We start from the raw sequence: 14970 nt of genomic DNA on the forward strand, positions 1-14970 counted from the left end.
CCACAAATCAACATTAACACAACTGAGGTGTGTTTTTTATTTTTTATTTTTTCTTCTTCTACTTGTTTCTTTAGCAGGGATTAAGGATAGATGACAGATGTTGAATAGGTGTGTATTAGTTTCTTATTGCTGTAATGAATTTAGTGGCTTAAACAATACAGATTTACTATTTCAAAGTTCTGCAGGCCAGAAGTCCAAATTGGCCCTTGACTGAGCTAAAATGAAGGTGTTGGCAGGGCTGCATCCTTATATGAAGGTTCCAGGCCAGTGGTCGGCAAACTCATTAGTCACCAGAGCCAAATACCAACAGTACAACGATTGAAATTTCTTTTGAGAGCCACATTTTCTAAACTTAACCTTCTTCTAACGTCACTTCTTCAAAATAGACTCACCCAGGCCGTGGTATTTTGTGGAAGAGCCATACTCAAGGGGCCAAAGAGCCACATGTGGCTCGAAAGCTGCAGTTTGCGGACAACAGCTCTAGAGGATTTTTTTTTTCTTCATTTTCCAGCTTCTTTTTCTTGCATTTTCCAGCTTCTAGAAGCCGCCTGCAGTTCTTGGCTCATGGCCCCTTCCATTTTCAGAACCAGCAATGGCCAGAACAGTATTTCTCACTTCACATCACTGTGGCACTTCTGCCTCTCTCCTCTACTTAAAGGGCCCCTGTGATTATATTGGGCCCACCTGGATAACTCAGGTACATATCCCTATTTTAAGTTCATCAGCAACACTAATTCCTTCTTGCCATGTAATATAACACATCCCCAGGTTCTGAGTGAGGATTAGGACAGGGACATCTTGGGATGGGGGGCATTTCTCTGTGTGCCATGTGATGACTGAAGACACTGGTCATAACCCCTTGAGCCTTTTCCCAGGTCCTGACAGACACAGAGATTCATGTTTTGCGTTGAAGTGTTCCTATATTGTGATGAATCTGCCCGAATGTTTCTCTTGAGTCTTTTTTTTTTTAAAGTATATTTTATTGATTTTTTTACAGAGAGGAAGGGAGAGGGATAGAGAGTTAGAAACATCGATGAGAGAGAAACATCAATCAGCTGCCTCTTGCACACCATCTACTGGGGATGTGCCCCCAACCAAGGTACATGCCCTTGCCTGGAATCAAACCTGGGACCCTTGAGTCCACAGGCTGATGCTCTATCCACTGAGCCAAACCAGGTAGGGCAGAAAAGCATATTTTTAAAAGTAGATTTTCTATTAGAAACAACTCACTGAGAATGCTGATTGGAGGAGACTGACAATGCCACCCCTTAGCCAGGCCTCTGAATATATAAGGCCCTGGGGGAGCTACCAAAGTCCTGAGGCAGGGGTCTTCAAACTACGGCCCGCGGGCCACATGCGGCCCGCAGAGGAGTCTGATCCGGCCCGCCAGGTTTTTTGGGCAGTGAGCGCAGCCGAGGTGTTACAGTAGGAATTAGTAGTTCATATAGTCCGGCCCTCCAGCTCTCTGAGGGACCATGATCTGGCCCCCACTTTAAAAAGTTTGAGGACCCCTGAGGCATCAGCACACACTCTCCTTTATGGCCTTCTAAACGGGGGTGGAGCTTTGCCTGCAATAGCTGAAACTCTCCCATTTGGACAGAGCTGTTTTATGGACGAGATGGTCACTCCATGTCTCATCCTGGGTTCTTTGATTGTAGGGGGTCTGAAGGGCCGCTCCCACCTGAATAACGGGGCAGTATTTGCCCTCACTAACTGCCGTTTTGTTACCAATTGAAGGCCCAGGAAGAGAGCAGTTTTCATAGAGGAAGTTCCGTTCCAATGACTGCTAAGCTGACAACAATCATCTTTAACATCAGAAATAATTACACTATTATATTTAGTGGTTACCAAGGAGCTGTGGAAAGCTGCATCCATCACCATTGCTGAGAGCATTAGCATGTTTATTTTGTCTGAGGACTAGCGGATTCTGTTTGGGCGGAAATGCCAGCAAACGACACAAGCAGCATCAGCTTAGCTTAGAGTTTCTTGCACTCCTTGGTTGTCCCAAATCCACATCGACAAGGCCTCTTCTCACTTTTAAGTGCTTTCCAATGAGCTGATAAACAGAACATCAATAAGGGGGCAGGGATCGCAGGTCTGCTCTGTGCCAAGACGACAGTGTTTCCTGCTGCCAGCATTTAGCTATTCTCCAGCTGGCCCCTAGGCTTGGACTTGATCAGTGGTTTTCAATCCTGTCACACGTTAGATGCTCCTAGGGAACTCTTAATATATATATTATTGATTTTTTTTACAGAAAGGAAGAGAGGATAGGGAGTTAGAAACATCTATCAGCTGCCTCCTGTACACCTCGTACTGAGGATTTGCCCCCAACCAAGGTACATGCCCTTGACCAGAATCGAACCTGGGACCCTTGGGTCCTCAGGCTGACGCGCTATCCACTGGGCCAAACCGGTTATGGCTCCTAGGGAACTCTTAAAGGCTTCACAGAGACAGTCTGATGGAATGAATCTGAAATGGAGCCCTGGCCTGAGAGATTCCGGCGTGGTTGGGTTGAGACCCTCTGGGTTGTAGTAAATATTTCAACTCACAGAACAAAGTGTGCCTCTGAGAGAACTGGATCAAAAAAGGTTGATGATCAATGCCTTTTCCAGCAAAGGTAAGAATTGATATGCCCTGCAGCGATGGCAGAAAAGGGTCTAAATATAATCATTATTTTCTTAGTCCAAGAGACTATTGTTGATGTGTTATCAATGGGCAGAGGGCAAAAGTAGTCACTGAAGAATAAAATCTAGAAATGACAAGGGTACTGTTAAGTACCCAGCTCAGTGACAGGTGAAAATGGATGCCCAATGTTAATGTAAAAAGCTTCAACAGTATGTAATAGCTGTGTATAGCCTCACTGCCCAATATGGCAACCGTTAGCCACAGGTGGCTATTTAAATGTAAATCAATACACTAAATTGCCTGGCCAGTGTGGCTCAGTGGTTGAGTGTCGACCTATGAACCAGAAGGTCACGGTTCAATTTCTGGTCAAGGCACATGGCCAGGTTGTGGGCTCAATCCCCAGTGTGGGGTGTGCAGGAGACAGGAGATCAATGGTTCTCTCTCATCATTGATGTTCTCCCTCTAAAAAATATCTTAAAAAATTTTAAAAACACATTAAATTAAAAATCAGGTCCTCAGTTGAACTAGCCACATTTTTAACTGTTCAGGTGGCTAGTAACGACCATATTGTGTAGCACAGACAACATCCTCATCAGAGTTCTAGTGGTAGACAATGGTCTACAGAAACCCTTCCTAGAGGCAACATCTCCTATAAGATGCCTCGTGATCACTCTTGTGATCAAAGAGCACATCTATGTGGAATGACGAGGCAGACAGCTGACAGTGTCATCAGATAATCATTTGTAGATACGCCTTTGTTAAGACATTGGCAAGAATTAGAAGTGGCCGAGACCGGTTTGGCTCAATGGATAGAGCGTCGGCTTGGGGACTGAAGGGACCCGGGTTCGATTCCGGTCAAGGGCATGTACCTTGGTTGCGGGCATTTCCCCAGTAGGGGGTGTGCAAGAGGCAGCTGATCGATGACTCTCTCTCATCGATGTTTCTAACTCTCTATCTCTCTCCCTTCCTCTCTGTACAAAATCAATAAAATATATATATATTAAAAAAAAATTAGAAGTGAAGGATGTGGAAGTAAAAATGTCCACTAAAGTACAATGTTCTGTGGCAGCTTCGAGGAACCATAGACTCTTGAGTTGGAGGGTCCGTTTGTGATTCTAAACTGTACTTACTTTATGAATTTCAAAACAGGGCAGGAGTAGCTGCTACAAGAATGCTGCTGCCCAGTTGTGAATGCTTTTTTAGCACAGCACTGACTTTGGGTTGCAGATGGATAATTTTAAAATTCTAACTAAAACCAGTGTCACTTTTTTTTTTAGTTAATCCTCACTCAAGGACATTTTCCCCATTAATTGTTGGAGAGAATGAAAGGGGGGGGGGTGAGAGAGAGAGAGAGGTGGGAAGGGGTGGGAGAAGAAAATGAGAGAGAGAGAGAGAGAGAGAGAGAGAGAGAGAGAGAGAGAGAGAGAGAGAGAGAGAGAAAGAGAGAGAGAGAGAGAGAGAGAGAGAGAGAGAGAGAGAGAGAGAGAGAGAGAAACATTGATGTGAGAGACACATATTCGTTGTCTCCCACACACACCCCGACCGGCACCAGGGATTGAACTAGCAACCCAGGTATGTGCCCTTGATCAGGAATTGAACCGTGATCCTTTGGGATGTGGGCCAACCCACTAACCATTGAGCAACACTGGCCAGGGCTAAAAGTTTCACTTTTCAGAGTTACTGGTTTTGTATTCTCATATCCCAACATGAAAGCAGTTGATTAGTAGTTGCTTTCCATTATAGGTTTTATTTTTTTCAATTATAAGAGAGAGTTTCTTTAGAAAGTCACATAAGTAGAAAAGGTAAGCCAGCTGGGCTGTGTGGGCTCAGTAAATAAATTCCAGAAGCAAAAGAAGGGCCCTTGGAGTTTAGGAGAGAGAAAGGCAAAGGCACTGTGCCTGGGGGGAGGGCGAGGGGAAGGGAAAGGTGCAGGCACGCTCCAGAGAGAAAGTGCCTTAAGAACATCAGATCTGGAAAGAACCTCGAAACCACGTGGTCAACTCCCTTTTTATTGATGAAGAAACTAAGGCACAGTTAACAGCTAGCTGGTAGCAGAAGCAAGGCAAACATGTTGACTTCCTGACATTCACACCCCCAAGAATCATATAAACCCATTTCTTGCCTCAAATTTGCTCAAAAAAAAAATTAAAAATTTTTATTGATTTCAGAGAGAGGGAGAGGGAGAGACACATTGACTGGCTGCCTCCTACACACCCCCTACTGGAGATTGAGCTCACAAGCTGGCCATGTGCCCTGACGGGGAATGGAACCTTCGGACCTTTCAGTTCATGGGTCAACACTCAACCAACTGAGCCACACCAGCCACACAAATTTTGGGGGATTTTTTAGTGATAAATACACAAGATTGTTATGTGGCTCTCAAATTTTAAGAAGACACCCAGGGGTGGGTGGGTGGGAACCCCTAAGGCATTTGTTAAAATGCAGATGCCTAGGCCTCCACCCCAGAGAATCAGATCAGTAGAGCTGAGGCAGAGCTCAGGAATCTGCATGTAACCAGAATTTCAGGTCATATGTGGCCTCTCAAACCCAACTTGTTTAGACAGTCTGGTTTACATCTATTTACACCACAAAGTGCTCTTTCTCACTGACAAAGATGTCCTGGCTTAGACAATATATTATTTGGTCCCCTTTCCCTGACCAATGGCCAAATTAAAAAAAAAAAAAAAATACCAGTGACAGTTTAACCTGAAGCAGTTCCTTTATTTTGCCAATAGGAGTTCCCCCAAAAGAGAACGATTAGAAATGACAAGAGTACCGTTAAGCACTCAGCCCGGTGACAGGTAAAAATATTCCTTGCTATAGAGAATCCAAATGGCCTATTTTTCCTTTGATGAATCATAAGGATTTAAGTATCCCTAGTCCATTCCCAGCAACTTGCAAAGATGCTTGTTGTGCACTTATTATATTTCAGAAACTGAGTGAGTAGAAGGCGAAGCTTACAGGTGAGAGGGAGCTGACGACTGGCCCGAGCTCAAGAACAGACCACACCGAAGCACAAATGAGTCACAACTACCATTTTATTGTTTGAGGATTGGGATACAGAATTGTCCATGCGCTCCAGGACTAGTTTGGCTATGACACACATTGCAGATGGTTCTGGAACTTACAGGGAACATTATCTGAGCCGCACACTTGTCCCGTCATGTTTTTCCAACAATCACAGCAACAAAACACTTTTCGCCACAGAACGTGGAGTGACAAATGAGCTCACACCAAAGTCATCCTTTATTCATGACAGTGTGGACCAGCAAACCAGATCAGATTGGGACTTATGGGTACACACATTGTAATGAGCTTGTATTTCACACATGAGTTAGCATTCTTCTCGTCAAACCCGCTACCTTTCCCAGGTTAGACTCTGCTTTAAGGAGTTAAGGAGTTATGATGAAAAATCGGCCAAGCAAGTAACTTGACATTGAAACACAGCGCTAGATAATATTCATTAACAGTGCGTTTTACTCCGCATTCACTTTTCTGATTTGGTTCAAGCATGTCTTAGGTATTCACACTTGTATCCTAAGTCTGGGAAATGTCTCAGTGGCCAGCACTCGTGTACTCTGCGAGGATGTGAGCTGAGAGCAGTAGATGGTGTGGTGTGTATAGGAACCGGAAGCAGCAATCACAATCTCAAGTGATTCTAACAGCAACGATTCTGCAGAGAGAGAGCAGGACGAGGCAGGATGCTCAGGTGCTCTGCTCCATCCTTCTGCAACCCGTGGTGTGGTGTGCAGAACGGACTCAAGCCCAGCTCTGGTTTTGAATCAGAGAGTAGCCTTCATTCCGTTCTGGTGAGGTGAGGTGGCAGCAGAGAGCATCATTGTAACAAGGAACATGATAGAAACAAAGGCAGAGGCATGCTCACCCGCTTCCCCCAACACTGCATACAATCAACTTCTATGTCCTAGCCAGGGGTCCTCAAACTTTTTAAAGTGGGGGCCAGATCACGGTCCCTCAGAGAGCTGGAGGGCCGGACTATATGAACTACTAATTCCTACTGTAACACCTCGGCTGCGCTCACTGCCCAAAAAACCTGGCGGGCCGGATCAGACTCCTCTGCGGGCCGCATGTGGCCCGCGGGCCGTAGTTTGAAGACCCCTGTAATACTTGACATTTCCTGGGTCAACCCTGCCTTGGCTGTCTACTCAGAGTCCAGACTGAGGTTTCCCATGGTTATAAATGTTCAAATGACAAACGGGAAATGGAATTTCCACGAATGGGGTGTCGTGATCTATTATAAAGAATATGAGCATTTAACGCATCTGTTTTCTCAAACTTGTCTCATCACACTACCTTGAGCGCGGGTGGGTAAATAAATGGCCAGTGCCTTTGACTTCCAATCAGAATGAACTTTTGTAATTGCCTTTTTGATGCCCCGCATGAAGAGCCAGAATAGAGTTACAATAGAATGTTAAGAGTCTTTTTAATTTCTCTCAAAGAGTCGTTAATAACGAAGTAGTTGTTAGTGATATGCATCCCATTCTAAGGTTGCCATGAATCCAAAAGGGGGACCAGAGAGCAGCAAAACCAGCCCCAGTGCTGGACTCAGGCATTGCTTTGCTTTGCTACCATATTGCTTGGAGTATATATGACCTTTGGCATTTGTGCTGTTTTAGCCCATTAGCAAAAGGTATATACAGAATTCAAATTAGCAGATCACTTTTAGGTTGGCAGAAGTTAGAATGATTTACTAGGATGTTCTTTCAAGTGAAATGTTATTATCCCAAAAGGATTCAATTCCAATAGAAAACAGAATCCTCACTGAAAAGCCAAGCAGCAAGATTACTCAAGAAAACGGAATTGCAGGGTTTCCGTCTATGAACATCTCAGATGTGCGTGAGAAAGATCTCTGATATCTACTAAACAAAGGGCATTTGGGTGTCATTTCTCACAAAAACAGCTTTAAGTCCATCGAATCTGCGTGGTGATAAAGGCGAGGCTCACGTTTTTTTGGGAATTGTGTGTTCCTGAGGTGACTATCCTTCGGAAGCTCTAACTAAGAAATATAGACAAGAACTATCAAATCTCAACACATCATGAGAGAGTTTCAGAAATTTCCATGGGGATTCTTATCAAAGGCTATTTCCTGAGACGTTCAAGGGTACCAAACATGTAATTCTTGGAGTACAAAAAAATTAGACATATAAAACCAATGTGATCTCTTTACTTTTCCCTTTAAAGAAATTGCTAAAAATAAAGATTTATGATTATAGTCGAAACTCTTAGGTTTCACCTTTCTTTAAAAATTTCATTTCATTTTTTGAAAGGCCAGGCACGGACGGATGCTTTCGTAAACATTCTCTCTTTTATATACATTCTCTCTCCTAATACTTCTAAAAGATTTCTTTACAGGTACAGAAATAAAAATAGAGTTCTTATAATGGAAACAAACCAGTGGAATCCTAAAATGATTAGTTGCCATTTAAAGAATACCTCTGTAATTCTTCACTTTGGGAATTATAATATGAAAAACTTGATGAGAACTCTTAAAAAATGTAATTGCAATCCTGTACTTTTGGAAAATATAATGCGAAAAAATCCAAAATACCTCTCTACGTACATTAAAGCTCAAGCCATGGGATTCAAAATTTTAATGATTTACACAATCTACTATATTTTGTGCTTTTTAAAGTAATTAACCTTCCTGAGGCTGATTTTGTTCTTAGTGTTTGCGTAACTAAAGTGCTTAATAAACTGTCTACAGAATATATTAGCCTCTCCAAGGATGAATATTATTTTGAACTACAATCTGACAAAAATCTAACTACATTTAATTATGCTTGATTAATCCAAATGCCACTGAGAGATTTACAGAACAGAGAAATGTGGTTTTTTTTTTAGGTTAAGTTCGTACTCTTTTCACTGTGAGCTTCCTGGATTCAGTGTTATCACTAATCTGCCACTTAGATCTCTACAACATTTTAATAATCCCATCAAAAATATTCCCAATAGTCCAAACTGGATAAACCATGGGACTCCAGACATCAACCTCTGATGCTTATCATTTTCAAGAGCCATGAAGATTCCACCCCCAACACTGAAGTCGCCACTTCACTGGGGAACATGTCCAGGGGTCCTCAAACTTTTTAAAGTGGGGGCCAGATCACGGTCCCTCAGAGAGCTGGAGGGCCGGACTATATGAACTACTAATTCCTACTGTAACACCTCGGCTGCGCTCACTGCCCAAAAAACCTGGCGGGCCGGATCAGACTCCTCTGCGGGCCACATGTGGCCCGCGGGCCGTAGTTTGAAGACCCCTGATTGTAGCCCATGCCGAGTCCCCAGTGCTGGGGCGGCGGGTGGGGCGGGGGGAAGAGAGAAGGAGGCACAGTTGGGAAGGCAAATACTGTTAGGGATTTATTAACACTGCAAGGCTATTCATTCAAGAAAGGGGTGGGCTTTCTTTTAATGTAGGCACTAAACTGTATCCGACATTTTTTGTGTGTGTGGAGACTGTTAGTAGTGATGTCCTAAGGTGCTTTTATTTATATGCAAATAAGCCAACTTAAAGGAGACAAATTGGCCCTACCTATGGAAATGATTAAAGGCGCCCTGGCACCCTATCTTTCTCCATCACTTAGCTCTACCTTCCATGGGTGATTACACAGGTAGGTGTCAGAGAATGGAAAGTGTCCACCATGGCTTTGCTGTTTCCTCCCAGGAGTGAAACCACCAGAGAGAGCAGGATCGCCCTTCCGAAAAATATATACCGTATTTTCCGGCGTATAAGACGACCCCCCTAATTTTACAGTTAAAACATAGGTTTAGGCCTATATTCGCTGTATAAGACTACCCCCCACTTCCGAGGCAACACCAGTTCTTTTTTTAATAGACCGCCTCTCTGACTCTGGCCAATCTGAGCGGGCTTTTTTTCGTTTCAAAAGTCATCTTATATGCCAGAAAACACGGTATGTTTTATTGATTTCAGAGAGGAAGGGAGGGAGGGAGAGAGAAAGAGAGAGAGAGAGAGAGAAACATCAATGATGAGAATCACTGATCAGCTGCCTCCTGCACGCCCCACACTAGGGATTGAGCCCGCAACCTCCTGGTTCCTAGGCCAATGCTCAACCACCGAGCCATGCTGATCCAGCCCACAACCTCTTGGTTCTTAGGCTGACGCTCAAGCACCAAGCCACGCCGATCCAGCTCACAACCTCCTGGTTCCTAGGCCGATGCTGAGAGCAATGCCGGCTGAATGAGTAGCGTCACCCTTTTCCCCCATAGCTGGTGGGAGCTATGTGGAAAAAACACAGAACAAGAAGAAAGTGGAGGCTGTATTAAAAGAGGACTACATGGTGGCAAAAGTTCTCAACCATCAAGTGGTAAAGGGCAAAGTGGAGTCCTCAAGTGGAAGGAGTTCTCAGATGAGGACAACACATGGGAACCAGAAGAGAATCTGGACTGCCCCAACTTCAGTGCTGAGTTTTTACAGTCACAGAAAATAGCACATGATACAGGCAAATCAGAGGGAGGCCAGCACACAGCAGACCAGTTCTGAAGACAAGGGAGAGGAGAGCAAAGCACGGAAGAAAGAACAGCCAGAAAAACCACAAGGCTTTGCCTAGGGTTTGGGCTGGAGTGGATTATTGGAGCTACAGACACCAATGGAGAGTTAATGTTCCTAATGAAGTGGAAAAACTCAGATGAGGCCTACCTGGTACCAGCCAAAGAGGATTCTAATGTCCAGTGCTCTCGGGCTGTCATATCCTTCTATGACGATTTAAATAAGGACTGTGAGAGACTGTTTAAAAGCTGTGAATGGAGAAAGAAACCAAGATGGCAGCATAGGTAAACACCTAAATTGCTGCCTCGCACAACAATTTCAAAACTACAACTAGAAGATAAAACGAGCATCATCTAGAACCACAGAAAAGCTGGTTGAGTGGAAATTCTATATCTAGAAGGAAAGAGAAAAGCATATGGAGAATCAGAGGAGCTGCAAAAGGCTGAGGTATGGAGAAATGCGTGTGGGCGGCTGAGTGCCTGGCTGGCTTTCTCTAGCGGGAAGGAGACAAAAGCTCCTGACTGCGCTGAACCCCAGTTCCAACTGCACTGAACCCAAGTTTTAGGCGAGACCCTGGGGACCCAGGCTTATATGGGGGGAATCTGGACTGTCAGGCAGAAACTCAGGGGAGCTGCGAAAGGCAGAGGTCTGAAGGCACACATGTAAGTGCGTGAAGAGAGGACTGACTACTGAGTGTGCCACTGGCTTTCTCTAGTAGGTGGGAAACAGGAGCTCCCGACTACGCTGAACTCTAGTTCTAGGCAAGAATCTGGGAATCCAGCCGAAACCGGTTTGGCTCAGTGGTAGAGCATCGGTCTGCAGACTGAAAGTTCCCAGGTTCGATTCCGGTCAAGGGCATGTACATTGGTTGCGGGCACACAGAAAAAGGTAAAGATAAAAATTATGAACAAATATATATCAATAAGTGAATCTAAAAATCAAGTGAATTAAAAATCTGTTGAACAGAAAAAACTGGTGAATATAAGAGAATCAGGGGCATAGAAATGGAGTGGACTGAAAATTCTCAGGGGGAAAGGGGTTTGGGGGGTGCGGGGAGCGAGTGGACAAAAATCGTACACCTATGGATGAGGAGGGAGGGGGAAGTAAGGGCAGAGGGTGGGGTGGGAACCAGGTGGAGGGGAGCTATGTGGGGGAAAAAGAGGAACAAATGTAATAATCTGAACAATAAAGGTTTATTAAGATAAAATAAAATAAAATGTTAGAGGCTAAAAAAAAAAAAAAAAGCTGTGAATGCTTGACAGGTGAATCTTACTGAACATTCAAAGAAGAACTAATTACATATCCTCATAAAACTATTCCAAAAAATTCAAGAGGAGGGAATACTACCAAGCTCATTTTACAAGACCAGCATTATCCTAATTCCAAACTGGATAAAGACACTACAAAGAAAGAAAATTACAGGCCAATGTCCCTGATAAAAATGGATACTAAGATCCTCACCAAAATAGTATCAAGCTGGATCCAGCAATACATTAAAAATATTATACACCATGACCAAGTAGGATTGACTCCTGGGATGCAAGGCTCGTATAATATCTGCAAAATCAGCCCTAACCAGTTTGGCTCAATGGGCAGAGCATCGGCTCTGAAGGGTCCTAGGTTCAATTCCAGTCAAGGGCATGTACTTTGGTTGTGGGTACATCACCAGTAGGAGGTGTGCAGGAGGCAGCTGATCAATGTTTCTCTCCCATCGATGTTACTCTCTATCCCTCTCCCTTCCTCCTCTATGTAAAAAATCAATAAAATATATTTTAAAAAATACCTGAAAATCAATAAATGAAATGAAAGATAAAAATCACATGGGTCATACATCAATAAACACAGGAAAAAAACTTGATAAAATTCAGCACCCATTTATAAAACTCTGAGCAAAATGGGAATGGAGGGAACATACCTCAACATAATAAAGGCCATATATGACAAACCCACAGCCAACATCATACTCAATGGAGAAAACTAAAACTTCCTCTCAGGAGTTCACTTTCACCACTCTTATTCAACAGAGTACTGGAAATCAGGCCACAGAAATCAGACAAAAAGATATAAAAGAAATCCACACTGGAAAGGAAGAAGTAAAACTGTTATTATTTGTAGTAGATAACACTGTATATAGAAAACCCTAAAGATTCCACCAAAAAACTACTAAGACTGACAAATGAATTCAGTAGAATACAAAATAAATATCCACAAAGTCTGTCGCATTTTTATATACCAATAATGAAGTATCAGAAAGGGAAACTAAGAAAGCAATCCCATTTATAATTGTACCAAAAAGAAATAAAGAAACTAAGAATAAATTTAACAAAGAAGTAAAAGACCTATATTCAGAAAATTATGCAACACTGAAGAAATTGAGGAAGACACAAATAAATGGAAGCATATACCATGTTCATGGATAGGGAGATTTAAAACATTAAAATATCAATGCTACGAAAAGCAACCTATAGATTCTACACGATCCCTATTAAAACGCCAAATGGCATATTTTGCAGGATTAGAATCCAAAAATTTATATGGAACCATTTTCTCAAGTTGACAATACCTCCCCACCTCTACTCCTGATACTGAGCCATCTTTTTAGTCATCTAGGGGCAAGATACACTGTGGAATCTTAGGAAGGCACAGCATAGTGCAGGTGTTGGCAACCTACAGCTCCAGAGCCGCATGCGGCTCTTTTGAAGTTTTACCGCGGCTCTGACAACTTGCAAGCCTGTGTGAAAATGAAGGTAACGTCTTACAGCCCTGATGTGCTGACACTGCGCACTGAGGTTCAGGAGCAAAAATCCCATTAACCAGGTAAATTAAATATTTTAATTAGCTATTAATTTGCAAAAATATATTTTACATTGTTAAGTGAAAAAGTCCTTTTTTTCTTCAGATTGACAGCTAACTGCACGATCCGGTATATAGCATTAAGGTAAGAAACAATATATGCAGTGTTATATTTGTTTTAAATGTCGCAATGGTTTTGCGGCTCCCAGGTTTTTTTTTCCTTCGGAAACGGGTCCAAATGGCTCTTTATGTCTTAAAGGTTGCAGACCCCTGGCATAGTGTCCCTTAATCCTGACTATAGATAGTTACATGACTAGTGACACTTCCAAACTCCAAGAAAGAATTTGGACATGACCATGCTCACCACATTCCACAAATGAATTCTTACTCTGGGCTATTTTATGATCAAAGTGTCTTGCATGTAGACCTGGTGAATGTAATATACATCCCTTCCACTTCCCCAACGCACTGAAAATAGAATTTTTACTTCAGCTCTAACTTGCATTAGCAGCCTTTCCAGTGCATTTCTAGTGGGAAGAGCAGGGAGACCCCCCACCCCCCATTCTGTTTTCCCTTTAAATGTGGAACAGCATGAATTTATGGAATTAAGTGGCAGTGACCAATGTTTGCCCATAGCTAAATCAACAACTTAATTAACTTGCTTCTTAGTTCGTTATAGAGCGAGTTGGAAGTCCCTGTTATTAGAGTGTATTTTGCTTCTGTTAATACCTTAAATTCAATTTGGTATCTATCTATCTATATATATATATAGAAAACTATTTGCATACAGCAGATTTCTAGATATTTTTTGCTGCTAGTTTTAATGTAATGTTTATTGAACATTTTGACAAATACTTATTTTTATAAGCCTAAAAGTGATTCTTTAAAAGTTTGAAGAGACTTGACCCAAAGGGTATAAAAACCCTTGCACTTGAATGTTGAATGTCACCGTATGGGTGAAATTATATATTTCAGGCTAGTGTGAGCTTTTAATGTTTAGACATATTAAACTCTTTTATATATATATATATAAAAGGCTAACATGCTATGTGTCCTTCTCACCTTCTGACCAGTCGCTATGACGCACACTGACCACCTGGGGTGCAGACAATCAATGCAGGAGCTGCCATGACACACACAGAGAAAGAGCACCACAGACCTGGCACCCAGAAAGCAACACTTGGCTTTCCCCAAGTGGGACACAGGCCCCGACACCACCCTGGAGCGACAGCCCACCAAATTGCAGCCAACACTGCTCAGACCCCATAGTGCAAAATGCAGCCCACAGCCCAGCCCAGCCCAGCCCGAAAACAGGGTCGCTGTAGGTTCTGGGTAATGACATCACATAGCAACACCCGGCTCCCTCTCTCTAGCGACTAGCCTCCTTGGAGTTCCAAGAACACAGGTGGAAACATTTTACAGTTTAGCCTGCAGACTGAATGATCGCAGGTTCGATTCTGGTCAAGGGCATGTACCTTGTTTGCAGGCACATGAAGTGTGAAGTGTTTTCCTGTGCCTCATCTCATTTGATCCTCACAGAAGTCCTGGAGTGGGTAGATAGGAGACTCAGTGGGATCCTATTTTCTTTTCATTAGACGGAAAATAGAGATTTAGAAAGCTTAGAAACTTGACCCGACTGAAAAGAAGAAATGATGGACCTTGAAAATGACTTCAGGTTTTCTCACTGCCCAGAATATAGTCAAACACTGCTGCAGTTAAATATTTTACCCTTTGTTCTCCCTGCATGATCTACAACAATAATCTGCTTTGTGTTGATATTTACTGCTGTGTGGATGACAATTATCTGAAAGAGAAGTTTGGGTGCTTCACTGGGCTGGAAAAAGTTTAGCTACAATCAGAAAGCAGGTCTAATTAAGCAAGTTTATTCTAGATCTATAAAAGGCTAAGTTGACTTGTGCATGTGTGATCATATAAAGCTCTCATTGGTGCCAATTGCACATGTATTTCCATCTGGCATTGTCAATCATGAATTTGGTTGACACTTCTATTTATAGAGAAAGGGCAAACCG

General features: G+C 42.9%; 1 long non-coding RNA gene and 1 pseudogene across 2 annotated transcripts in view; both read left to right on the forward strand.

Annotated features, from left to right (window-relative positions):
- The window catches only part of LOC311614722, a 520998-nt gene that overhangs the window by 439495 nt on the left and 66533 nt on the right, over positions 1-14970 (forward strand). The window lies entirely within an intron of this gene.
- LOC311615520 (chromobox protein homolog 1-like) lies at positions 9236-13681 on the forward strand (annotated as a pseudogene). Its single transcript has 2 exons — positions 9236-9251; positions 9847-13681. The product of its transcript is annotated as a chromobox protein homolog 1-like (transcript).

This window comes from Pipistrellus hanaki (genome assembly GCF_964339955.1).
Source record: "Pipistrellus hanaki genome assembly, chromosome: X".
Classification (NCBI taxonomy): domain Eukaryota; kingdom Metazoa; phylum Chordata; class Mammalia; order Chiroptera; family Vespertilionidae; genus Pipistrellus; species Pipistrellus hanaki.